This window comes from Grus americana, unplaced genomic scaffold (genome assembly GCF_028858705.1).
Source record: "Grus americana isolate bGruAme1 unplaced genomic scaffold, bGruAme1.mat scaffold_453, whole genome shotgun sequence".
In the NCBI taxonomy this organism is placed as follows: Eukaryota; Metazoa; Chordata; class Aves; order Gruiformes; family Gruidae; genus Grus; species Grus americana.
Genome location: NW_026561716.1, coordinates 7305 through 33704, shown reverse-complemented (window position 1 = coordinate 33704; position 26400 = coordinate 7305). Strand labels below are relative to the sequence as shown.

The following is a 26400-nucleotide window of genomic DNA, read 5'->3' as shown; positions in this document are numbered from 1 at the left end:
CGCTTTAAGACTTGAGTTACAGTAAGGCAGCTTCTCATCTGCTCTGCCAGTCAGCATAGTAAGCTTATCTGAACATCCCACTATTAGCCCAGCTGAGTTACACGAATGTCACATTTGCAGTCGGTGCTTCCTTTTCATTGGACTGTTTTACTGTTTTACAGCATAGCTCTGCACTGAAAATGTTAGAGACTATAGCTAAACACTGAGACAAGCTAATGGATGCTGTGTGCTTTTTTCCAAATTAAAGAGCATGGACAAGTTCAGAAATTTTTGGTAGAGATGATATGAAGATGAATTAAGAACATAAATGAATTCAGGTGGAATTTCTCTGTATCTGCTAAAAATGCTGCCTTTCTTCTTCCCCTTGAGGTATAGTCCATTTAGTGGAAGACTGTTCTCTAAGTACTGGAGACCTTGAGCGTGAACGGTATCTTCTGTATGGGGGTGTCCTTGCCCTTGAACGGTGATAACCATCTGACCTTGACCTGCAACGATTGTTACGACTCTTCCCTTCGCCTCTTCTTGGATACGGTGGCGATCGCGAGTGGGAACGAGAGTGGGAACGACTAAATGAGTGAGAGCAGGAGGCAGTGTGGGAGAAGCACTACAGGGAGACTTGGACCTTAAAGAAACCCAAACAAACCGACGAAAACAATAGATGAAGTTAATTCAAAACAGTCACTGGGATGGGAAAGAAGGCCTAAATCTTGGGGGACCTCAAGTCTGGTGGCCTCCTGGAGAAGAAACAATTACCATGAGAGATTTGGTGCTTCTAGAGAGCAGTGCCTGCCTGGAGTCTGGTCCTCAAAAACCTTTGCAGAAAGGTATGTTGTGAAGGAGCAGCAAAAGAGCTTGCTAGTGACTCACACAAAAGGAACTCACTCGGGGAGGAGGGGGGGGGGGGGGGGGGGGGGGGAAGACTGCTACCCCTGCCCGGTTTTGGCTGGGAGGTGTCTGCAGGAATTGTGGGCTGGCTGGTGTCAGGTGTTTCAAAGGTGCTATGCGGCCACAGCACCACTTTGCATGGCAGAAGGTGACGTGGTAACTTTTGGTAGACTGATGATAGGGGTGAGACAGACCAGCTGTTGGACGCATATTTGGCCTTTCCCAGGTCTAGAGCAGCAGCAGCAGCAGCAGCAAGCTGTAAGGCATGACAGCTTGGGAAGGACTGCTCTGAGTTCTGCGTCAGGTTTTGCCACCAAGAGCATCTCATGACACTTGTCTCACCCCTGCCTCAGCATCCAGGGCCACCTTGGCCCCAAGTGTCACTGAATGGACAGGCAGCTTTGTGCCGGGTACCGGTGCAAGGCTGGGAAGTGGCAGTAACTCCTGCACCTAGTCCTGCCCCAAATTCAGCCTCATGGCTATTCCCTGTCTCTCGCAGGTCCTTTGCAATCTACAGCACATGGGCAAGCAGCCTGAAGCACAACGCCCGATGCACAAAGCCTGGCTGTCTTCCTGCCGCCACTGGAGTCCCTTCCTGCGAGTGAGCTGCTCGCCCTCTTCTTTCTCTGCTCTGGATCTGCCACAAACTGAAGGGCCACTGGAGCTGGGGGGTCTACAGCCCTGATTTACCATTCCAGAGGTAAGGAGAGAAAGTGACCGTCCGAGGGTTTCATGGGGATGGGATAGCAGAGCTAAAGATACAAACAGATTTCCTCTGATTTCCAATATAACCTACAAGTAATCCACAGAACATAAGATCATCCTTTCACCTCTGGCTAATAAGAAAGCCTTGTCACCTCTTGATCATCTGCCATTTTTTCCCCCTTTTCTCCTGGCAAATCTTGTCAAATTCACTTTCCTCTAAACTGTTCATGGTTTTGGTCAATCCGTTTGCTCCGAGGAATCTATTTCATGGACAAACTCTAACCAGTTCTGCTCAGCATGAAACTCGGGAGTCAAGAGCGCAGCCTGGAAACTGGTGACAACCCACTGACTTCAGTGCTAGAAAACTATTTTCTTGGACTTCACGCTTTTCCTGTGCAACAGTGTGGTGGATTGACCCTGGCTGGGGGCCAGGTGCCCACCAGAGCCGCTCTATCACTCCCCTTGTTCACCAAACAGGGGAGAAAAAGTATAACAAAATGCTTATGGGTCGAGATAAGGACAGGGAGAGATCACTCACTAATTATCGTCATGAGCAAAACAGACTGAACTTAGAGAGGAAATTCATCTAACTTATTACTAAGCGAAACAGAGGAGAGGAATGAGAAATAAAATCAAATCTTAAAACACCTGCCCCCACCCCTCCCATCTTCCCGGGCTCAACTTCACTCCCGGCTTCAACCTCTGCCCCCCCTCAGCAGCACAGGGGGACGGGGAATGGGGGTTACGGTCAGTTCATCACACGTTGTTACTGCCGCTTCTTCCTCCTCAGGGGGAGGACTCCTCTCATCGTTCCCATGCTCCAGAATGGAGTCCCTCTCACAGGAGACAGTCCTTCACCAACTGCTCCAACGTGAGTCTCTTCCATGGGGTGCAGACCTTCAGGAGCAGACTGCTCCAGCGTGGGTCCCCCGCGGGGTCACAAGTCCTGCCAGCAAACCTGCTCTGGCGTGGGCTCCCCTCTCCACGGGTCCACAGGTCCTGCCAGGAGCTTGCTCCAGCGTGGGCTTCCCACGGGGCCACAGCCTCCTTCAGGTGCCTCCCCCTGCTCTGGTGTGGGGTCCTCCATGGGCTGCAGGTGGAATCTCTACACCCCCTCATCCTTCCTCCGTGGGCTGCAGGGGGACAGCCTGCTTCACCATGGTGTCTGCAGAGTTTCTACATCTTCTCACTCCTCTTTCCGGCTGCAAAAGCTCCCTCTCTAACTGTTTTTTTCCTTTTTAAATATGTTATCACGGAGGTGCTGATGGGCTTGGCCTTGGCCAGCGGTGGGTCTGTCTTGGAGCCGGCTGGCATTGGCTCTATCAGACACGGGGGAAGCTTCTAGCAGCTTCTCACAGAAGCCACCCCTGTAGACCGCCCCCCCGCCCCCCTCCAGCTACCAAAACCTTCCCATGCAAACCCAACACAAGGGTGCTGGAAGAACTGTGCACGGCACACTTTGCCCACCTTCCTCTTCACTCTCCCCCTGGATCTTAATACATAAGGACCTTTTGGAAACCCAAATTATCCTGCTCTTCCCAGGGTACGTTCCCAAAGTGTCTACCTGAAGATAATCCGTCCGCTAGCAGAGCCCCGGCGTGCATGTTGCTATTCTGGTCCCTGCAGTAACAGGAACTGTTTGGCATGACTTGTCAGGACCTGCTTCATCCCAGACATGAGATCACAGTCTCATTTTTTATTGATAAATAAATACATTTCTTCCAGGGCTGGAGCCATGATGGAAGCATAACTGAAGGCTTCCTGAGTCTGCCGGCAGCCCGAGACCTCCTTGGTGCTGGGCAGGGGGAGAAGATGCTGCAGGAGAGGATGGAATGTGTTGTCAGGCCAGACCTCCAGACCTGTCTGGATGTGTTTGAGATCTTGGGCTCTTCCTCCAGCGCTGGATCTACTTGGGACAGGAAGGGGCAGCAGTGCCGCACTGCCAGGCACTGGGACTGTGGTCCCTGTGTGTCTCTTTGCAGTGCCCAGTGCCTGATCAAGGGGAGAGAAAGGGCATTAGAGAAGACTTTAAAGTGTGGGGGATTTTTTTTAATATGAAGGCACCACTAAGGAAAGCTATATCTTTTTTTTTCTCCAAAGAAAAAAAAGGAGAGACTAAATGGGAGCACATCAACACATGCAAACCACAGCCTAGAGCACTGTGCACAAACATCAGCAGGCGTGCCAGGCAAGATGTAAATGAAATGTGGGCCCTGCTTTGCACAGAAAAAACCACAAGTGCAGAAAAGGGGGAGGGGGGGAGAAAAAGAGATACTGGGAAAAGAAAGTGCTACAGAAAAGTCAGAAGACCAGAAGGAAAAAAACCAGGAACCAGTACAATAACAGGGAAAAAACCCCCAAAGCAACAAAACCCCCAACAGACTAAGAGAAAGCAAGAGGAAGAGAAGCCATTGCAAAGGATTATTGTTCTCGCCTGTTTTTTTCTTTCTTCATTACCTGAACCTGTCCCCAGGTGACTACAGGATTTCATTAAGTCACTGTGTGACCCCTAGAAGAGTTTTATGGCCCAGGACAGACCCCAGTGGCCATGATGACCCAAAGTCACTGGCCCACTAGCCAACAGATCTGCCGAAGCCCTGCCAGCACAGGGGACCCTGTGTCCACTGCGCTGAGCCCTCCAGGCTGCAGAGCAAGAGCCATCAGGGCTTCAGATGTTGCAGGGTCCTGGATGGGGTTTCCATTCCTCCCCTGGAAGGTGCTGCCCCTTCAGAGCAGAACAGGGTACAGGAGCATCCCTTAAAGCCGAGTTAAACTGCCGTCAGGAGCCCCTGGCTGATTTTGCAATGCAGGGGGCACTCGCACGTCCCCTTCCATGGGCCGAGTGGAGCCTGGACACAGTTACCAAAGTACCAAAGAAGAGAGAGGGAAAGCATTTTCACTGTTACTTTCTTTTTTTTTTTTTTTTTTTTTATTATTTGCTCAACCTTGAAAAGAACGAACGAGACAGCTAGAAGGGGCCTTAATGCTGTAGGCCAGCACTCCTTCCTGGCAGGCCTGTGGTGGTCTGACTCTCCAGAGGAGCGGCTGTCTCTTACGTCTTAATTCACACGTAGCAAGGCAACGTCCTACTTCAGTATTAACAAAATTGAAATTAGACTTACTTTGAGCTCATAGTAATCCACAATCACTGGCTGTGTGAGAATTTCCATGGCTTTATCGGCACACGTCACCTGTTGCTCTTCTGCCTGAGAATGTCTCCCACGAGTCGTACGGTGTACCCACGAATCTGGAACGACACAAGTTTCTTAAAGCCAGCATTTCTGTTTATCTGGAACACAGTGTCGGCGAAGTATCCTGCACCTGGAATACAGTCGCTTTCTGCGATGACAGAGACAGGATTTCTACCATTTTTTCACTGAGAAATGCTTGACTTTTACTTACTTTCTGGCAAAAGTCACTGCTCCGTAACAATTAGACACAAAAAAAAGCACTAGAGGAAAAAGGCAGGGTAAAACCAGGAAAAAAATAGAGTCACATTGCCATTAACAGCACTGCTCGGTAACACTCCAAAATAATTAAGGTTAAGGAAACGCATCTTACATTGCAAACATTAGGACCTAAGTCTTGTATTCTGCAGGGGACTCTGGGCCCATGCCGCTTGAAGTACAGCTTTTTAACTTACGCTGCTCAGGACTGGGACGATACTCATACAATAAAAGAAGGTCAACGATCGTTTTGCAATTAGGTACCATTTGAAAAACAAACTGCAGAATCAAGAAACCAGCAGCTGCAGAAAAACACGAGTTTGGCTTGCATAACTGACGTGGTTTAGGCCCAGCCGGCAGCTGAGCACCATGCCCCGCTCGCTCACCCCTCCCCCGGCGGGATGGGGAGGGGAACGGAAAAACGGTGGCAAAGGCTCCAGGGTTGGGATAAGGGCAGTTTACTGGGACAGCAAGGGAGAGGGAAACAACAACAGTACTGATAACAGATATTAACAGTGGGTGATAAGAGAGAACAATTTACCGATCTAAGGACTGACCCTCCAGAAGCTCACGCCCCCCTCCCCTGCCTGACTAGCCCCCTTTTATGGTGAGCATGATGTCACATGGTCTGGAATAGCCCCCGGCCAACTTGGGTCACCTGTCCTGGCTCCTTGTGAAATTAACTCTATCCTTACCAGAACCAGGACATTATCCACCTCTTATTCTATACCATCTACGTCACGCCCAGATTATTTCACAGACACCATTCTCTTACTCCATGGGCCATCGCTCTAAAGTGTCCATCGAGTTCATTTAGTCCATGGCTTTGGGCTCCATCTGCCATTACAGTCTCTCAGAGCAGGAACAATGGTGCGTGCCGCTGGATTGTTGCACGCTGCATCCGGAGGGTTTTTTTTTTTTTTCCCGGCTGGTGTATCTGGTATGGTCCATGCTCGCAGTCTGGACGTCAAAGATGTGATTTTCGATGAAGTTCCTGGGCACCAGTTGAAGTCAATTCTAGTTCCAAAGTCCATCCTTCATTAGTTTTGGGTGATTCTTATGGTCGCACCATTGATACAGTATATAGCTATTAACATCATGCAATTTAATTTATTGGCTATTTTCACCCAAAATCAAATCCCCTTGGGGTACACACCGGACTTCCCCATCCTTTCTCATCACCCACCAAGTGCACCCTGGTCCCTGAGCAAAAGCAATCCTGCAGATGGGCTTGCCTTTGCCCAAAGCAAGGATAACCCAAACTGTTTTACCCAACATATTTTTCATGCGCACTACAGGAACTGTATCCCCTTCTACTGGGCGTGGTAATTTTGATTGGGCAGGGCCAGCTCGATTGGCAGATCCCCTAGTGTTAACTAACCAGGTGGCCTTTGCTAAATGGGTGTCCCAGTGTTTGAGGGTCCCACCACCCATTGCTCTCAGGGTAGTTTTTAGCAGTCCATTGTACCTTTCAGTTTTCCCAGAGGCTGGTGCATGGTAGGGGATGTGATACACCCACTCAATACCATGCTCTTTGGCCCAGGTGTCTATGAGGTTGTTCCGAAAATGAGTCCCGTTGTCTGACTCAATTCTCTCTGGGGTGCCATGTTGCCACAGGATTTGCTTTTCAAGACCCAGAATAGTGTTCCGGGCAGTGGCATGGGGCACAGGATATGTTTCCAGCCATCCAGTGGTTGCTTCCACCATTGTAAGAACATAACGCTTGCCTTGGCGGCTTTGTGGGAGAGTGACGTAGTCGATCTGCCATGCTTCCCCATATTTATATTTCAACCATCATCCTCCATACCACAGAGGCTTTACCGGCTTGGCTTGCTTGATTACAGCGCATGTTTCACATTGATGGATGACCTGTGAGATGGCGTCCATGCTCAAGTCCACCCCTTGATCACGGGCCCATCTATATGTCGCATCTCTTTCTTGAAGGCCTGAGGTGTCATGGGCCCACCGAGCTATAAATAATTCACCCTTACGCTGCCAGTCCAAATCCACCTGAGCCACTTCAGTCTTGGCAGCCTGATCCACCTGATTGTTGTTTTAACGTTCCTCAATGGCCTGACTCTCGGGTACGTGGGCACCTATGTGACGTGCTTTTGCACCCAGCTTCTCTGGCTGGGCAGCAATATCTTGCCACAATGGGGCAGCCCAGATGGGTTTGCCTCTGCGTTGCCAGTTGCTCCGCTTCCACTGCTGTAACCACCCCCACGGGGCATTGGCCACCATCTATGAGTTGGTATAGAGGTACGGTGTTGGCCACTTTTCTCTTTCAGCAATATCTAAAGCCAGCTGGATGGCTTTCACCTCTGCAAACTGGCTCAATTCACCTTCTCCTTCAGCAGCTCCTGCAACTCGCCGTGTAGGACTCCATGCAGCGGCCTTCCACCTTCGATGCTTTCCCACAATGCGACAGGACCCATCAGTGAAGAGGGCATATGGTTTCTCATCTTCTGTTAGTTTATTATACGGTGGGGCTTCTTCAGCACGTGTCACCTCCTCCTCTGGCGACGTTCCAAAATCTTTCCCTTCTGGCCAGTCTGTGATCACTTCCAGAATTCTGGGATGATTGGGGCTTCCTATTCGAGCCCGCTGTGTAATCAGTGCAACCCACTTATTCCACGTAGCATCGGTTGCATGATGTGTAGAAGGAGCCCTCTCTTTGACCATCCAGCCCAGCACTGGCAGTCGGGGTGCCAAGAGGAGCTGTGCTTCAGTGCCAATCACCTCTGAAGCAGCTCGAACCCCTTCACAGGCTGCCAATATCTCCTTTTCCGTTGGAGTGTAGCGGGCCTCGGATCCTCTGTATCCCCAACTCCAAAACCCCAGGGGTCGACCTCGAGTCTCCCCTGCTGCTTTCTGCCAGAGACTCCAGGTAGGGCCATTCTCCCCGGCTGCGGTGTACAGCACATTTTTTACATCTGGTCCTGCCCGGACTGGCCCAAGAGCTACAGCATGAACTATTTCTTGTTTAATTTGTTCAAAAGCTTGTCGTTGCTCAGGGCCCCATTTGAAATCATTCTTCTTCCGGGTTACGTGGTAGAGAGGGCTTACTATCAGACTGTAATTCGGAATGTGCATTCTCCAGAAACCCACAACACCTAAGAAAGCCTGTGTCTCCTTTTTGTTGGTTGGTGGAGACATGGCTGCTATTTTGTTGATAATATCCATTGGGATCTGACGCCGCCCATCATGCCACCTTATTCCTAAAAACTGGATTTCCTGCGCAGGCCCCTTCACCTTACTTTGTTTTATGGCAAAGCCAGCCTGCAGCAGGATTTGGATTACTTTCTTCCCTTTCTCAGAAACTTCCTCTGCTGAGTTGCCCCATACAACGATGTCATCAATGTATTGCAGGTGCTCTGGGGCTTCACCCTTTTCCAGCGCACTCTGGATCAGTCCATGGCAAATGGTGGGGCTGGGTTTCCACCCCTGGGGCAGTCGATTCCAGGTGTACTGGACGCCCTTCCAAGTGAAGGCAAACTGTGGCCTGCACTCTGCTGCCAAAGGGATTGAGAAAAATGCAGTAGCTATATCAATTGTGGCATACCATTTGGCTGCCTTTGACTCCAGTTCATATTGAAGTTCCAGCATGTCTGGCACGGCAGCGCTCATCGGCGGTGTGACTTCATTCAGGCCACGGTAGTCTACCGTCAGCCTCCACTCTCCATTGGACTTCCGCACTGGCCATATGGGGCTGTTAAAGGGTGAGTGGGTTCTGCTGATCACTCCCTGACCCTCCAGTTGACGAATTAGCTTGTAGATGGGAACCAGGGAGTCTCTGTTGGTGCAGTATTGCTGCTGGTGCGCAGTTGTGGTAGCGATCGGCACCTGTTGCTCTTCAACCCTCAGCAACCCTACAACAGAAGGGTCCTCCGAGAGACCGGGCAAACTAGACAACGGTTCAATTTCCTCCGCTTCCAAGGCGGCTATTCCAAAAGCCCACCGGTAGCCTTTTGGGTCTTTGAAATACCCTTTCCGGAGGTAGTCTATGCCCAGGATGCATGGAGCCTCTGGCCCAGTCACAATGGGGTGCTTTTGCCACTCATTCCCAGTTAGACTTACTTCAGCTTCCAACAGAGTCAACTGTTGGGATCCCCCCGTCACACCAGAAATAGATATCGGTTCCACCCCTTCATAGCTCGATGGCATTAGGGTGCACTGTGCACCGGTGTCCACTAGGGCCTTGTACTCCTGTGGGTCCGATGTGCCAGGCCATCGGATCCACACAGTCCAATACACTCTCTTGTCCCTTTCCTCCACCTGGCTGGAGGCAGGGCCCCTCTGATCCTGCTCATCATATTCACTACTCATCTCTTGCAGAAAGGACTTAGAAGTCCCTTCAAGAGGATCATAAGTGCGATCAGGCCTTCCACTTGATCTGGGGGGCTGCCCGGTGGAAACTGGAGCAGTATTCTTGCTGGAAGAGTCCCTTTGTACAGCTGTCTTGCCTTGTAGCTCATGTACGTGTGCCCGCAGGGTTGAGGTAGGCTTCCCATCCCATTTCCTCATGTCTTCTCCGTGGTCACGCAGATAAAACCACAGGATACCTCGTGGTGTTTATGCTCCGTATCCCCTCTCCAGAGCAGAAAAACGCTTACTCCTAACAGCTGCAATACGGGTCTGTACAGGTGGGGAGTACGATATATCCCCTTTGAGTTGCTGGACGTCCTGGGACAGTTTCTCCACAGCCGAGACAAGGGCGGAAGAAAAGCTCTCTTCATACTCCGGAGTCAGCCAGCCACTTCGTCCACTGTGGGTGCCTCTTCACTTTTCCAGTCAATGACTGCCAGTGAGTTGGCGTACAATGATGGTGCACTTCACACAAATTTTCGCCACGTGGGTGGGGTACATTGGACTTCATCGGGGTCTGTGGGCAACTGTGCGTTGTGCGGATCATAATAAACCATCTCCCGCACAGCTAATTCCCTCAGATATTGGATACCTCTCTCCATGGTGGTCCACTTGCCTGGCCGACATACGACATCTTCGCTGAAAGGATACCTTTCCCTCACACTTGACAGGAGTCGCCTCCAGAGGCTGAGGGCCTGTGCCTTCTTCCCAATTGCCTTGTCAATGCCCCCTTCCCTAGACAAGGATCCTGGCTGCTTGGCCTTGGCCAGGGATCGGGTGATCACTTCTGGTTCTGGCTCTTCTTCTTGTTCTCGTGATGGTCCTGGTTCATCATCATCTCTCAATAAGCGAACCGATTTCTTTGCGTATTTCTTTTTGTGTATAGGGGCGACTGATACTGGTATGGGTTGATCTTTTGGCTCGGCTACAGTGCCTGTTGCGGGGGCTTGGGCAGCTGCAGGGCCTGTTGCAGGGGCCTGGGTAGCTGCAGAGCCTGTGGGTCCACTCTCTCTCTCTGGATGGTGCTGTCTACTATCAAGCAGTGTTTGATAGATTGTGGCCAGGGCCCAGCACAGCCCAGTAAGTTGTGTCTCCTTAGAATACCCACAGCATTTTTCTTTCAAATATTCTACCATTTTATCAGGGTCTTGCAGTTGTTCAGGAGTGAAGCTCCAAACCATTGGGGGTGAGAGCGTCTCTAGATACCCGCCCATACTCTCCCACATGCCATGCCAGCCCTGACCATTCAGCCTCGGGGAAGATCCCTGGGTGGTATTCTTGAAACAATTTTTGCTAGCCCTGAACAGGAGTTGGAAAGCATGCAGGAGACCTAGCAATAGGAATATACTGGCCTGAACATTCCAAGGGTATTCAACATTCTCAAAAATTGTTGTAGCCAACCAAAAGGGAAAAGGGGAGGTGAAAGAGTGGGAGAAGGTATCCCCCCCGTCTTCCCCATAGATTGGGTGCAATTCTTAATCAATTCTGAAAGATGTTGACCGAGGTACGGGCATGACAGAAATGCTACATACAGGTACCAGCTCAGACGCATGACTGTCGATCATATCAAGTCATTATCACACAGTACAACAACATGAGGACAGGAACCCCTCTCCCAGAGGTGATAAACAGCGCCACAGGGATTACATAAACACGGGTGTACAAACCAGAGCCATGTGACATCATTATGACCAGCGACTGTTTCAAGAACATGATAAATGCTTGTAACAATTTTGTTTTAACACACTTGGGTCAGACTTGTCATTATCACAACCCCTCATGCCCCACGTTGGGTGCCAAAAGGACTGATGTGGTTGGCAGCTGAGCGCCACGTGCCGCTCGCTCACCCCTCCCCCAGCGGGAGGTAGGTTAAGCAGCTGGCACGTGTTCTCAGTGTGGCGATGAGGAATGAGGAAGCTAAACGTAAACTTTTCACTGAAACCAAAGCAGAATCATCATTATGAAACTGGCTGTAAGGTTCCTTTTTGTTTTGGTTTCTTTATTTCTTTTCTTTTTTTCTTTTTTTTTTCCCCCGTTTTGCAGACCTTTCCCATGCTTTGAGGCATGGAGTCATTCTTACTTTACGTTTCGGAGGGCTGGACTTTGCTGGAGCTTTCTAACCGCAGAGACGATGCAGAAGCGCATGAGATGATCCTGGTGCTAGCTGCATGTTCAAGTCCTAATGCCTCTTTCCTAACTTGTTGATGTGCAAGGACTTGGTGGTGGCAGCTTTTGCATTTTTTTCTGATATCAGCAAGCGGTTTATCTCCAGTTATTTAGCTTATTTCGTCCATAGAGAGTAAGGAGCATACAGCAGAAGGCCTAAGGTAAACTGGCATCTGATGGGTTTATCCTCTTCCAAGTTTCCAGCCCCATGGCAGATCCAGAGTGGCTAATGTCCCTTTGGAAGCTGCGTTATCTGCAGGTCTGTAAACCTGGTGTAATTCCTCAGGCTGAACAAGATTGTCTTGTGACCTGTACTTGAGACCTGTGTGCTCCTGAGTTCCCCCTTCATCTGGGCAAAGTGGAAGCTGGCACTTTTCCAGGCTGAGAAGTGCTTCATGCCTTGTCTGTGTAGGGACCTCAGCATCTGAGTTCACAGCCTTGTTGCCTAAGCACATATATCTGTTCTGATAGTACCTCAACATAGAGTGACTTCCTCAGAGATACCAGATAGCTAAACACTGCTCTTATAAAAGACTTTTTAGAAACAATGGCTAATCGCTTCCTATAGCATGAGAAAAGTAACAAAATAGTAAATGCTTTCAAATTTTGAAATACTTCACAAAATTCTTCCATCCAGTTGCTTTATCTTTCCAGTTTAGCCATTTGCTTCTACTGAATTTCAGTCCTTGGGTGTGTTTTTTCAGCCTGATAAGGTTGACAAGAGCTAGTTACTCTTGCTCTGCCGGCAGCTTGCTGGAGTTAACCTGATGGTTCTTGGTGCCTGCCGTCTCCTGGAACTGGGATGCCTTCCTATGAATGGAGGGCAGTCAGAGTTAGCACTCTACATTGGTACTGCTTTGCCCGTGTCCTTATTTGAGCCACGGTTAAGGTAAAAAGACAGTACTGAGGATCATGACTATCACACGTATTGTATTGTGAACATTGTATTAAAAATATGTTTTTAAAAAGCAAACAAGTGCATGAGTATACATAGAAAGATCTCCCAGGTCGCTATACTGTTTTGTTCTTTTTTTTTTTCCTCCTAACATCTGTGCTGACATTCTCTAAGTATTTGTTCTTCTTTCAGTCTTGGATATGGCCCAGAGATTTGTGAAGCGTATTATTCCAGTCATCTTTTAGCTGATGTGGCAAACCTTTAAGATTTATCCCAAGGAATATTTACTTCTTGATCAATGAAGCAGAGATAGCCAAAGTGGCAGTTATAACTTGTGTATCTTGGAGTTTAAGCAAGCTGAATCTTCCAGAGTTGCTTCCAGCTTTGGAGTCTAATTTCACAGGTGAACGTGTATTTAGAAATAAAGCCTCTTACTTAAAATATCCTTATTTGAAAGTGCTGTATGTTTGGAGTGGCTGAATCTGGCAGCCTTATGGACGGTACAAATGGCCTGATCCTTCTTCCCTCTCTGGCTGATCAGGCTGAAAACCCATTAGTGGGAAAACACACACAGATGCATCTATGTAACACGGATCCCTGTATGATTTGGGTTTGGGTGCCCAGTTTGTCTGTAGCTGCCTCCAGGGGCTGGCAGCCAGCTGTGTAAGCCCCAGAGGTGCACAGCCCTGCTCCAGCTGCTGGTATTTAGATCCCGTGTGCGTGCGCACATATACACACGCATGTACTATGTATACCCCTCTGTAACTGTCCTTAGACGCTCAGTCAAACCAGTAACTGGTCCCGAATGACCTGCTCTCCCAGTTACCTCATGTGCAGAGACAGATGGGTCCCTGGCCCAGACCTATGGCCTCTCCAGTAGCTGTCCCCCCAGCCCAGTGTCTCCCATAGCTGGCCCAGACTGGTGACCTTTCCGGTACCTGGTTCCCAAAAGTTAAGCCACTTGCTAGCTGATGCTGACTTGGTGTCTGTTAGCAATGGTGCAGGCTGTGAGGAGCTGCAGCCCTTTCTCCCGTTGCTGCTGCTCGGACCTCTGTGCCCCGGGAGGCAGAAGTGCCATTAAATAAATAAGCCAGGACAGGCTGTGATGATGGGCATCCCCCAGCGAGTCGTATTCTAGGCAGAGGCCCTCTCTTGGTCTGTTAGGTGACCCCAAGGGCTCTCCTGCCTGCACCGCTGGGGGGGTCCCTCACCCTGGAGCTGGGCCTTGGGCTGAGCGATGGCCTCACAAGGAGCGGGGCCGGGCTGTTCCCCTGGCGCTGTGTTACTGGGGTGCCTCTGCCCACCCGTGCTTCCCCGCTGCCTTTTGTTTATGCAGATTAGCCTTTAATCGCATAACCCAACATTATAGGCAGTTCCCAGGCATGCCTATACATTTTGTAGGACGATGTCTAAGCCATAGGCATCCAGCTGTAGGAATACTATGAGTACGTTTGCAGGTGAGATTATTTCTTGGTCTAGGGGTTTTTTCTAGTTGTCTCAGTGGCGAATGCTGAAAGTATTGGTTTAAGTCTTTCTATACCCCTGTGTGTGAGTGTGCACAAAAACTGCCTTCAAATAAATGTAGGGCTCTGACAAATTAAAAATAAGTTGACAGGCTTTCTGTTACAATTTCTTTCTTAAACCTTTGAGAGGAAGAATGTGAAAAGTGACTCTGACAGACCAGACTGCCTGTCATTAAGCTTTAGGTCTTGTTACATCCATCTACGCTGGATCTGAGAACTATAAAATATCTTCAGGGGTTTCATCTCAGATGCCCCAACTTAAAGCCAGGTATGGGAAGCATACCACGAGGCCTCGCTCCACCAGCTTGGAGAACTGCAGGAAGCGAGGCGCTCTTTAAAACGAGCGATGAAGGAAAGGTGATTGAAATCCTCCTCGTCGAAAGGCCTGTCTTATCACGGCCAGTTGTGCGGTGAACGTTGGGGATGACTTGTTCAAGGCTGTCTGAAGAGAAGACCGTCAGGATCGCCCAGCTCTGTGGCTCAGGGCTGACCCTCCAGCAGCGGGCGGCCACAGCTCTCGCTGTGTGGCACTGCAAGGGCATTGCGTGTGCGTCATTGCTCTCCTGTAGCCGCGTTCTTCACGCTTCTGTTATCATCTCCATCAGCTACTAATGGAAGTACCTCTTGGTAAAGTTAGTGTCAAGAAGTGAAAGAATCTGGTCTGTTTTCTGCCCTTTTCGGTGTGAGACTTAGTTTGGCGTACTCCTAATGAAACTTTGGGTTGGCTGAACAAACTGAACAAGCCCCCCCTCTCACGGGTATAGCTTTCCCCCTCACATAGGAAAGGTGATAGTACTCACCCTCCTTGCAGAAATGCCAATGTGAACAAGATCAACAGCCATAAAAAAGTGTATCTTGAGTTCCCTTTGGTTTCCCGGGGACAAATACCATCCTCTTGAAGGAAATCTTTTCATGTGCCTCTGAATGCAGTTATAAATGGAACAGAGAGAGGAAGAGAAACTCTCCTAGCTAGATTTTAATCCCAGAACATGCAAAGTCAAGCTCGACTGCTCCTCTGAACCAACTTTTGAAATAAAAGATTTGGGGGTTTTTAATGAAACACTAAGTTTGTATGAAAGGCTTTGCCGCAATAACTTTTCCAAAGGATATTAAGCTCAAGTTGTCCACAAGAAGAGTGTGGCAGAGGGGAGCTTTAGCTTTGAAAGTTGGGCTTTTTTTCTGAGAGCTCCTTCTTGGTGTACAAGTTACCTGCTGTTAGTTGCACCACTATTGAATCAGGAGTGTTACAGAATAAACTTGCCTAAATGAGGCAGAAGTTCCTTCTTAACTCCATACATGTGGTTCAGCTAAATACATTCTTATTTCCTTTTTTATTTTCCCTAGGAATTTTCCTCTGGCAAAATGGGATGTTTCAATGGACACTCTTTAAGATCAATGAGAAAAAACATGCCGCCCTGTTCAGACTCTAGCTTTGACAAAAGCATGGAAATATTAAGTGAAAACGTCAATCGAAGACACTTTACAAGGTATTGTATTTCTAGGTGTTCAATCTCTGTTCAATTTCTAGAATGAAAAGTGAAAGCATGCACGAGTCACATCACGATACACCTACAGCTAAAAATCTGCAGAGGGATACGATTATGTTAATACCAGTGCCAGTATCTTAGAACTGGAATCCCTCTTCTTAGTAAAAGTCTTCTGCTTGTATAAAAAACATGTATCTCTTCCCAACTCCTTTGAGATCTCTCCTCCGCTTTGATTACTGAGATGTTATTTGTGCTGTTGAGACTTCAAGGTTAGCAGGTTAGGAAATGTCTGTCCTTATGGAATTGTGCATATGGTATGCAGCAGACATCTGAATCCTTGTGGTCCACAGGCTTTTTTTTGCATGATGTGGAGCACCGGATTGTAAACTTGGTGAAGTTCCCCAGTCTTGAGGGGGAACTATACAATGCAATACGATATGATATGCTATAATACAAAAATTGTAATACAACAATTCTTTTCTCCTTTTCTCTGTCTTCTTTCTTAACGTAGGCAGTTGGCAAAGCCGAAATCAGACCCAAAAAAAGAAGAATATAAAGAAGGTAAGTAGTGATAATTCCTTAGGATTCCTTTTTAGCCTGGTTTCTGAGAAGGATTGTCTTTGGTCACTCTATTGAACTTGGCTCCCAAAACTTCTGAACTCATCAGCCAAAATCAGCTGAAGTTGTGAGAATAGGTACCTCAAAGGCAGTGAATTTCCTATGAGTTGTATGAAGAGAGGTAGGTGCAAACAGGAGGATATGCTATTAATTCCTTGCAGGCTTGGGGAGAACGCAGTGTGAATCCCAGCCTGCTCTTAGGCACTGGAGAACCTGTTCCTTGGCTTGGGTTTCTTCGTGACATGGATCTTCTGGAGTCTGCAGGACACAAATTGATTGAAAATCAATCGTTCTTGCAAATAGGAGGGAATATTGCAGTATTCTCTGTGAGTTAAAAAGTAATTCAGTCATGAGAAGCACAAACCCACAGACATGAGGAAGGTGTCCCTGAAGTTCAGCGATTTACCTTGGAACCGAATTGCGGCGCGGAGCACACGAACAGGCTTGGTGCCGTGAAGCTGCTTGCTGGCAGCTGGCAAAATCTGTTATTTGCAGGCAGAATCCTGCCAGGCGCAGGCTGAACACGGGAAGGGGCCTGAAATGCACTTTGTCTGTAGTTATTCAGGTTCTAATTGTGCTCTACTTTCTCACTGACCTCTCTTAATTATTTTAATGACAGTGTGTGGTGGCTTGACCCTGGCTGGAGGGCAGGTGCCCACCAAAGCCGCTCTATCATTGTCCGTCCTCAGCTGGATGAATATAATGAAAGGCTTGTGGGTTGAGATAAGGACAGGGAGAGATCACTCACCAATTACAGTCATGGGCAAAACAGACTCAACTTAGGAAAATTAATTTCTTACCAATCAAATCAGTGTTGAGTAAGGAGAAATAAACCCAAATCTTAAAACACCTTCCCCCCCCCCCCCCCCCCCCGCCTTCTTCCCAGGCTCAATTTCACTCCTGATTTCTCTCCCTCCTTTCCCCCACCAGCGGCACAGGGGGACGGGGAATGGGGGTTGTGATCAGTTCCTCACATGTCTCTGCCACTCCTTCCTCCTTAGAGGGAGTACTCCTCACACTCTTCCCCTGATCCAGCGTGGGGTCCCTCCTATGGGAGACAGTCCTCCACCACCGTCTCCACAACACGAGTTCTTCCCACGGGGCACAGTCCTTCACGAACTGCTCCAGCGTGGGTCCCTTCCACGGGGTGCAGTCCTTCAGGAATAGACAGCTCCAGCGCGGGTCCCTCTGTAGCCCTGCCCCGCTACCAAAACTTTGCCATGCAAACCCAGGACATAGTGCAAGTAACGAACCTGTGGCAAAGGATGCTGCGTGGTAAGTACTGGGCAGATGTTGTTTTAAAGCAGCAAGCGTTTGAGCTCTTTGATATTGGGGCGTTTATCTGGAGACATTTCTTATCTTCTAGAGCTTTTGTGTCACCATGCAGAAAATGAAAGTGATGTATGCTTAAACAGTGTACTAAAACTATGCATCCTAAGAAGAGACTTCCCACATAAACATTTTTTAAAAAACCAAACTATCAGGTACAATTTTACATGAATGGAGTGAAAACACCTTAGAGAGACCTATTTGTTGTTTTCACTTTTCCAGAAAGAAGTAACTGGAATAAACTTGCCTCCTGCATGAAACAAAAACTGCGTGTTTGTTTTCATCAGACTGGCTTTCTAGACTAATAAAAAGTTGCTATACAAGTCGTGCTTTTAACATAAGTCATTTAAGTTGAATGCTGTGGTCGTGACAATAACTTCTAATTCAGTATTTAAAGAAAAAATCCACGGCAGATTTTTTTTACATTTTACTAGAATAACGGTGAAATAAAGGGAATAACATATGTTCTGTCTCAAAATATTTCATACATTAACGTATTTTAGTCAACAGGACACTGAAGACTAGAGCTGATGCAAAAGCTGCAGAACAAGTCCATGAAGAAAATGGGGATTTGGAGGTCCGCCGAAGCTGCAGGCTTTGACAAAGCCATTACACCACTACAAATCAATCTGTTTTATTTGACAAACTTATAACAAAGTGAGTGAGATTTTTGTCATCATCTTGCAAAGCTACTAAAATGAGCCTTACTAGCAAGCCTTTGTGCTATGGCATAGTATCAGCTAGCACCTTTCTCCTTCTTTTGACAACAGAAAAAGGTATTACTGTTCCTGGTAGCAAGAGCTAAATGTATTCAGTGGTTAGGCTGAGACTACATATAGGATATGGCCTTGTGATAACTGCTGGGCTCAGGTGCCCTCCACTGCAGAGTCCCACCAGGGTCCCAGGAATGTTGTTAAGCAACCTCTGCTAACATTCCATTGCTGTTGGTCAGGTAGGGTAGGGTGTCCTCCTCTGCCTCTGCCTCTGCCTGTGCCAGTATGTCCTGTAATTATTGTTAATACAGTGATTTAGGTAACGTGTGGGCCTTTGTCCTTCGCAGCCAAGCTGTTTAACCCGAGTCTTTTGGAAATAGATGCTTGTGGCTGTTTAAGACTTCCAGGTTGGAGTGTGTGTGTGTGTGTGTGAGGATGTATTTGGGAAGTGCTTCACGTGTAAAGAGTTTGGGCACAGCCAATGTTTAAATTGGCCCCCGGTGTCTTCATTTTGTGATTGCCAGTTGCAGAGAGATCTTCATACTAGAGCACCTTCTATGTACGGGCTGGGTGGGTTTATGTGTTGTCTTGTGAACCAAAACACTCACTTTACGGTGTGACTTTCAGTAGATTTAACTTGCCCTCTAAATCGATTTTCTTAGCATCAGAAGCGCCTTCATTTTTAATTAACTTTTCTTCCATGCTTATGAATATTTGTATAATGCTCGGTTGAGTTGAGATACTGAGGAAAGTTGGATACAGCCAAAGTGATGTAGTCCTAGTGTTTCTGCCTGTCTGTCCATGGCTTAATGACCTTTGTGAAGCCCAAATTGACCTTGTTTTCTGAAAAGTTTGTGAACTGGAACAGGAGCGGGATGGGGTTTTTTCCAGCATATATAGTCATGGGAAATCAACATGAAACTTAAATTACAGTTGAGAGAAGAATAAGCAACCTGTTGTCTGAGGAAGGCTGTGAACTAAACATGACTTAATGCTATCATGCAGAGCAACTTAAGCGCTATTAAAAACTGCTATAATTTCTTTCTGTTACATTACTATGATCTTCAGAATTTTTTTTCCTACTAAATTAGATTCTTCTTTTTTTTTTTTTTTACTGTGTTCAGTGAGAGGGGAAAATAAACCCGAAAACAGTGTCTGCAAATCCTCAATCGCTTGTTCTTTAACTCTCTCTCTAAAAAAGTAAACATTTGACCTGATTTTTAAGTAGTGTTAAAAAACTTGGTTAAGTGTCAACGACTCTTACTTTGTGCATACTCTATTAAAATGTCATGCTGATTATGTGTACTGTTTTAAATATTTTTGTTTGTACTTGCCTATCTTTGTTCTTACATGTCAACTTTTTGTCGTAGTACTGCAGAAGCAGTCTTGCAAAAAATGGATGACATGGAGAAGATGCATAGACGGCGAATGATGGAAGACCTTGGGGTGTTCCACGATGTAGGAGATACTAATCTATTTTACTATTTTTGTATAAGTAGTGTATTCCACATAGGGAAATTATTTAGTTGTGATTTTAATTTAGCTGAAATAACTTATTCCAAAGAATAGTGTAGTCTACAATAACATTTGTTTTTGCTCTCTAATTATAGTTTAACATCTTACTGTTATGGTCACGCTACAGATACACTCTAAGGGTGGGTGGAGGAAAAATCTTCAGAAGACATGAAAAAGCAGTACTGTGCTGAAATACATGTCTTATACTACACTTTCTGAATGGCCTTATGATTTTTGAATGGAGGCTGTTTACAAACAGCTGTTTCAGGGCTTGGGTTTTCACTTCAGATCTTACTAAAAACTGAATTCGTCGATGTCTGATTTATCTGTGTTTGGTTTTGTGCCAGCCTGGCCTGTGAGCTTAAGAAGTCCTCTGTCCCTAGATGAACTGAGGTTAAAATTATATACAGCAATCATATTTCCTCTTAGTTTTGCTCAATAAATTAAGTTCTACTGTCCTTTTGAATGACAGGCACTTCGTTTTTTAAACATCTTCATAGCCTGCTTTCACAGGTTTTTGCTTAGATCTAAATTACTTTTTTTTTTTTTTTAATGAAACCAGAATTGTCCATAGTACTTTATACATCATGTCTCAAATGCCCATATGTGGGGTTTGGGTTTTTTTTTTTTAATCTGCTAGAAATTGCTTTTTCCTGGGTTCTTGGATTATTAACCTGTGATTAATTGATACACTCGGTTTTGTATTTAAGTATTTAACTATCACATGTACAAAACCCTATTTTAGAGCAGAAATTCTTGTTATTAATCCTGGGTGCCAGAATGATGTTCCTGTTCTCCCGTACCTTAATTTAATCTTTTGTGTACATGGAGTGCTTTGATAATGTTACTGTATAGGCACTAAATATGCCCATGTCAGGTTTTCTGCATGTTTGTGACTGATCCTTCTTGTTTCTTTTATTTAGGAGAACCTCGATATGTATGCACAAGGAAAGAAAGAAATCCAAAGAGCTGACAAAGAAATAGCTGATAATCAAGGTGGCATTGTAGGTTAGTTCTGGTTTAAATTTTTTTTTACTATGCTCTAGCCAAGAGCCTTGTCTTAAACAATTGAGATGAGCTGAACTACTGAGTATTTTTCTTCTGTTAAAAGAATCTGTGTTGCTATTGACATTACAAGCCATAGTCACGGACTCTAGAGCTGCACTGTAGTGAGCTCAGAACAGGTATTCAGAGGAAAAAAAACCAGTGCTTTTCCAAAATGCTGACAAGATAAAAGGCAACAGATGGCTGTGGACGGGTGGGAATAGAGAGAAATGGACAGTATTCCTCAGAATGAGAAAGAGTGATCTTGCTGCAGCAGGAGCATGGCAGTTTTCACGGTTTTGAGCAGCGCAGCAAGAATTTTCAGGCAGGCAGGCAGGCAGGCTGCCAGATGAGTATGGAAAGCTCCTCCAGAGTGTGACGATCAGCAGGGGAGAAGATAGTGGTGTTCATTTTTGTGTTTAGCAGGTAGTCGGTGGAAGCTGCTGTCTGGGCCTGTAATTAGGAGCTGTCATCCCGGCACTCAGTGGGAAATAACATGAGGAATAAGGTGAAATTGTAAAAGGCCATATTAACTTTATGTTTGAAGTGAGGGGGAAGAACCTCTAAGGTTTTAAGGAGAAGGATAGTTGTGATTAAGGCAGTCAGTCCAACAATCCTTGTAGGAGATTTCTGGATGGAACAGAATGGGGCGAGACTGTACTTAAGGATAGAAAAGGATGCGGCAGTAGTTGAGCTGATCAGTGTTAGGTTTTGTGACAGACCTCCTCTGCACACTCGCTCAGAGAGACAGTGGCAGGAGGGGGAGCCCACATAACACCCTGCCGGGCTACTCCCAAGGCCATCAGTCCATCAAAGCCCTATCTGCACAAGCCCGGAGGAGCGCGTGGGTGTGCAATGGCAGACACCCAGATCAAAGCGAGGAGGAACAGCCACCCTGTCTGGGCCTCTCCCAGGGCTGTCTGTCCCATCAGAGCTCTCAGCCCCAGCATCCGGGCGGGAAACCTATCTGGAGGATTCATCGGGGGCAGCTCTGCATATCACCTTTTGGACTAGGGGGTTACTGCCCAGCAGTGGGGCATTTTGTGGGATGCAGGGGAAAAGCAGTTCACGCAGGACTTAAGGGATCTTAAGGGCAGGAACACGGGAGGCGTTCCGGTGACTTTGTGAGGAACAAGAGTAGGAAAATAGAGGGGCAAGGGGATAAAACGGGCCAGTCACATGTAAATAGTTTGCTGGTCAGTACTGCCTGTGCCCTGCGTCTGGTCACCTGTCTGACCATCAGACTATCAGAACTTGAACGAGAGGGGATTTATGCAATCTCCAGTGCGGGCGTTATCTTGTATGTGTTACACAGCCTGTGTACGACTTAATGACTGGCAACGGAGACCTACAAAAAGGTTCAAGCTAGATGTCCAGGTGTTAATGAGCACTGGGGTGATCTTGTTCCTAATCCCGATCAGGCCAGCGAACAGTCCGTGGCCTGTTTTCAGGCCTGTTGTTCAGCCTGTCATTAGTTCAGACCTAGCCTGTGGCTCCCGGGTGCGTACCTCGGTGACCAGACCTCCTCGTAGAGCAGTGAGAGAACACCTGGAGCCACAGCAGGAGTCCAGCGAGAGGCTGACTTAAAGAAGCCCAGGTAGAGCAAGGCATTACCAAAAAGAAATGACCGAGTGTGCCGAGGACATTTGACTGGTAAGGGAGGACAGCTGACTCATTTGGAGATCTAGTTAGGAGAATATCAAGTCAAGGCTTCAATAAGAGCAGCTTTAATACAAGGTATGGGCAGTCTAGAGGGAGGAACTGTATGGCTTGGTTCAAGTGTGTGGATCTCGAGGTGTTGGGCAGGAGAGACTTGTAGAAAGTAATTACAAATAGTATGTTGAAAGGGAAATAAGAGTATGGGGCAGTTCATTTGTGATCAAAGTGATAACTCTGGAATTTTAAATTGGGAAAAAACTAAAATATACTTTTAGAATGAAAAGTGTGCCAAGAAGGAGTGAGGAAGGTGTGTTAGTGTAAAGAAAGTGAGTGGAACAAGGGGAAGGACTAGAGGAGCAGAAAAGCTCGTGCCTTTGTGACAGGAGTGTTGGAGAACCATGGACTGGGGATAGTAGTGATGCCAAAATAATTTTTCACTTTTCCATGTGCTGTCTACGTTATCTTGTGTAACTTATCTTGCATTCAGAAAGCAGTGTGACATTTTAGGGGGAAGAAATAAAGCTTAGTGCTTTCCAAGGAATCAAACGTACTTAATTTTAGTGAGCAGGGAGGTGAACAGAGCATGTACATTCCTCATCCGGTGTGTAGCTATTAATGTGAGAGGGTGTTACTAGGAACCTGCTAGGTAATTATACTCTGGTTGTTGCATTCTTACCATCTTTCATGAAAAAAACATGAAGTTACTTTGCAGAAGCTAGTGGCATAAACTGTATGCATTTGACATTATTTTCTGATTGGGGAAGTTCAAACCTGAGACTTGCCCATTATTGCTCACGTAATCTGTGGCAGAGCTAGGGCTTGGAGCTATAGTCTTACCACTGTAGAATATTAAAAACATTTCCTTGAAACGCTTTCTCAAAATAACAAGAAATGACTTTCTGAAATAGCGGTTTTCATAGGAGCTGCATCTTAGCTAAGCAAGATGACAGAATTGGTGTTAGTAAGGCTGATGAGAAGTCACCCAGCAATTTCAGCGAGCACAGAACAGTATCTATATGTACGCTCCTCTGTGTTTTGTAATTTCTGGAATGCCTCTTGCATAAATTGGTCGTAAGGTTTTGCCAGTTTTCAGATCTATCGTCATTAACATGAAGATAATAGTAAAACCTATAGGCATCTGTGGAGTGCATTTTGAATTTAGTATCATTTGCAACAGTACTTAAACAGTTTAACGTTATGTCAATGTACAGTAGTTTCATCAGAAGAAAGTGAAGAGAAAGATGATGATGACGGTGAAGACACTCGAAAGCGTTATGACTTTCGACAGAGGAAAACTGTTGAGCGCTATCAAGCTCCATTGGAAAGTAGGTTATATGCACAGTTTCTCTTAAGACCTAATTCCTTGCACAGACAATTTTTTTTAATGAAATATATACCCACTCAACTTCTATTTAAATTTCTTACCTTCATTCTGCAAGTAAATTTTATTAAATGCATGTAGCCTGTGCACATTGTATTCCTTTGCCATTTGGCATACTGGTTGTTGTTTTTCAATAAAAAAAAGGCCTGTGTATCCTTGAAAGAATAGTAATTAAGCAGACTTGATAATCTTACTCTTGTGGCTTTCAGTTCTCCTTAAAACACAAGTGTGTGTTTTTTCCCTTCTACTGTGCACTGATTTAAAAAAAAAAAAAAATCCCCCCCCCAAATCACTTGAAACTTCCCCTGAAATTTTCTACCTCCTCCACTATCCTGCTTTCTCTGAACCTTGTTTGTAACATTATTCTAAATTCTTTGCTTTCAACAGAACCAAGACAACGTAAGAGAGATTTTTCGGGCCGGTCTTCACCTGTCAGACAGAGATACTCATTTAGAAGTGCTCAGTCAGAAGGCTCTTGCTGCAAAAGAGCTAACAGGTTGGTATATGGTTAGTGATAGTTCTTACTTATCAATAGTGCTGTTGCTCACATTACCGAATAATGCTTTCAAGGGTGTTTGGATTGGTGGTAATTACAGATTAATAGTGTGATTATCGCTGTGGTAGTCCGAGGGTATAAAGAAAAAAAAAATATTGAGAGTGTAAACTGTACTTTTTATATTAGCCATTAGGTATTTTAAAATGCAGTATTGGTGGTCACTGATAAGGTAATTCCGGAGGTTGTGCTGAGATTACGTAGCTGCAATTCTTTTGTTCTTGAACCGAAGCCAGAATCTCTCTCTGAAAATCTGAGACTCATCTTGAAGAATACCAATTATTTTCTTAAAACTGAAGATAATTTAGTTAGAGGGAGAACCTGTATGGAAGTTTTAATGGATTTGTTTTGGTTTTTTTTTAATCAGTCAAATACTGATTCTGGTTTCTGTCTGAAATCAGCTAATGATTCTGTATGAAACTATCCTTAAACAAGAAAAATGCTAAATGAAATTATAAATTATGAATTACAGTAGTAATGACAAAGAGGTTTTGGATCCTGTAAGCAGTTAGAGCATGCAGAATGCTGTCTCTTGCTAGATATGAGCACTTTGTTCAGCGTCTTTGAAAGCAGATAGTTACGGAAGGAAAGGTTTTTGAAGCCAAATTTGTAAACAAGTTAAAAAGGTTTATGTTTCACAGAGTGGATATGTAATGCTAAGTGAAACTCCATTTATGTGTGTGTGTGAGAGAGAGATTGGACAAAATGAGTAATTTATTTTATGAAATTTCTTTTAAAAATAGTTAAACATTTTACCTTCCTCAGAAAAATTAAATTTTACTGTCACAAGGAAAATCATGTCATATACTTTGAAATCAGATTCAAAAGGAGTACAATGATCTGGAAACTTAATAGATCTCAAAGTAAATTCTGAGACAGAATTCACTTAAGTTTTGATACTATTTAGCGTGTACTTTAATGTTTTACTTGTTTGTTTAAATGTTTGCAGACGGAGACACGCAGTCCACAACACAGATTCCACATCCTCTTCATCCCATCTGATGACGAAGAGCGTTTTGAGAGACATAGGAAGCGCAGCCATAACAGAAATTTAAGAAGGTTAATGAAATTGGAGAATAGGGGAGGGAGAAATCTATTTGGGGGGAGTTTGCATCTGCCTGACTGTGAAGTGTTATCCACTTTATCTTGTACAATTTCTAAAAACTATTTTAATAACAATCTAATAAATAAGTTTTCAGCCCAATGTCTCTCAGACATGTGTGTCTTCTGGCACATGGATCCCAAAGTCCTTGGGAAGGACCAGCAGTAGTGGCCAGCCTTTATAATGTTAATCCACACTGAAATAAGTAGCCCCTTGGGCTGTAAGTCTTTGAATGTAGAAGCGAAAAAATCTTTGAAAGATGTCAGTGTGTTTTGAGGAGTTCTTCCGTCACACAAATCAAGGTCAGGTCACGGTCTCCACATATGGAGTAAGTTGTTTGAAGCTTGCCTTCCTCTATATGCTGTGTGGTCTGGCATGGATATTTAGAAGTGCTAAGAGTTATTAAAATAATTAACGCAGTTTAATGTCTGGAGTGACCATTTTCCTTTTTTTACTCACGGACATTAAATGTAAACCAATTTGAACAAATATTTAATTATTTAGGAAGTTTATCTCATTTATAAGGTCTTCTGCATTCACTTGCCATCGTTATAAAAGCAAAAAGCTAGCTGCATCCCAAGTTAGAAAGTGCCTTTCTCTTTCTCCTTAATTCAAATCAGGTGTCTTCCACTAAACTTTCGAAAAGATGAGCTAAAGGGAATTCACAAGGATCGAATGACAATTGGAGCAAGTCTGGCTGATGTTGATCCAATGCAAATAGATTGTTCAGTAAGTAATTTTAGTTCATTGTGTCGTGAGATGTTTCCAGTGTTTCTGAAAGCTTTCAATAACGTGCTGTCTACGGCTACCTTGGTTTACAGTTTTCTCTCCAGCAATTTGAAAATTGCCCAGAACATTTCCTTTGTGCTGACATGTACTTTCTGATGGAACCTCATCAAGGTTGCAGCTTTCTTTAACATATAAAACGTGTTCCGTTGAATTTATTTTTAGGTGCGATTTGATGGTGTGGGTGGTCTTTCTGACCACATTTCAGCTTTAAAAGAGATGGTCGTT

The 26400-nt window shown here is 45.7% G+C and overlaps 1 long non-coding RNA gene across 1 annotated transcript; it reads left to right on the top strand.

Moving 5' to 3' along the window:
* The first annotated feature begins 15339 nt into the window (after positions 1–15339).
* On the top strand, positions 15340–23651 carry LOC129200751 (uncharacterized). The gene is made up of 6 exons (XR_008575080.1): positions 15340–15472; positions 15984–16033; positions 17923–18076; positions 19503–19590; positions 20571–20655; positions 23562–23651. It is a non-coding gene; the product is annotated as an uncharacterized LOC129200751 (long non-coding RNA).
* The last annotated feature ends 2749 nt before the right edge of the window (positions 23652–26400 follow it).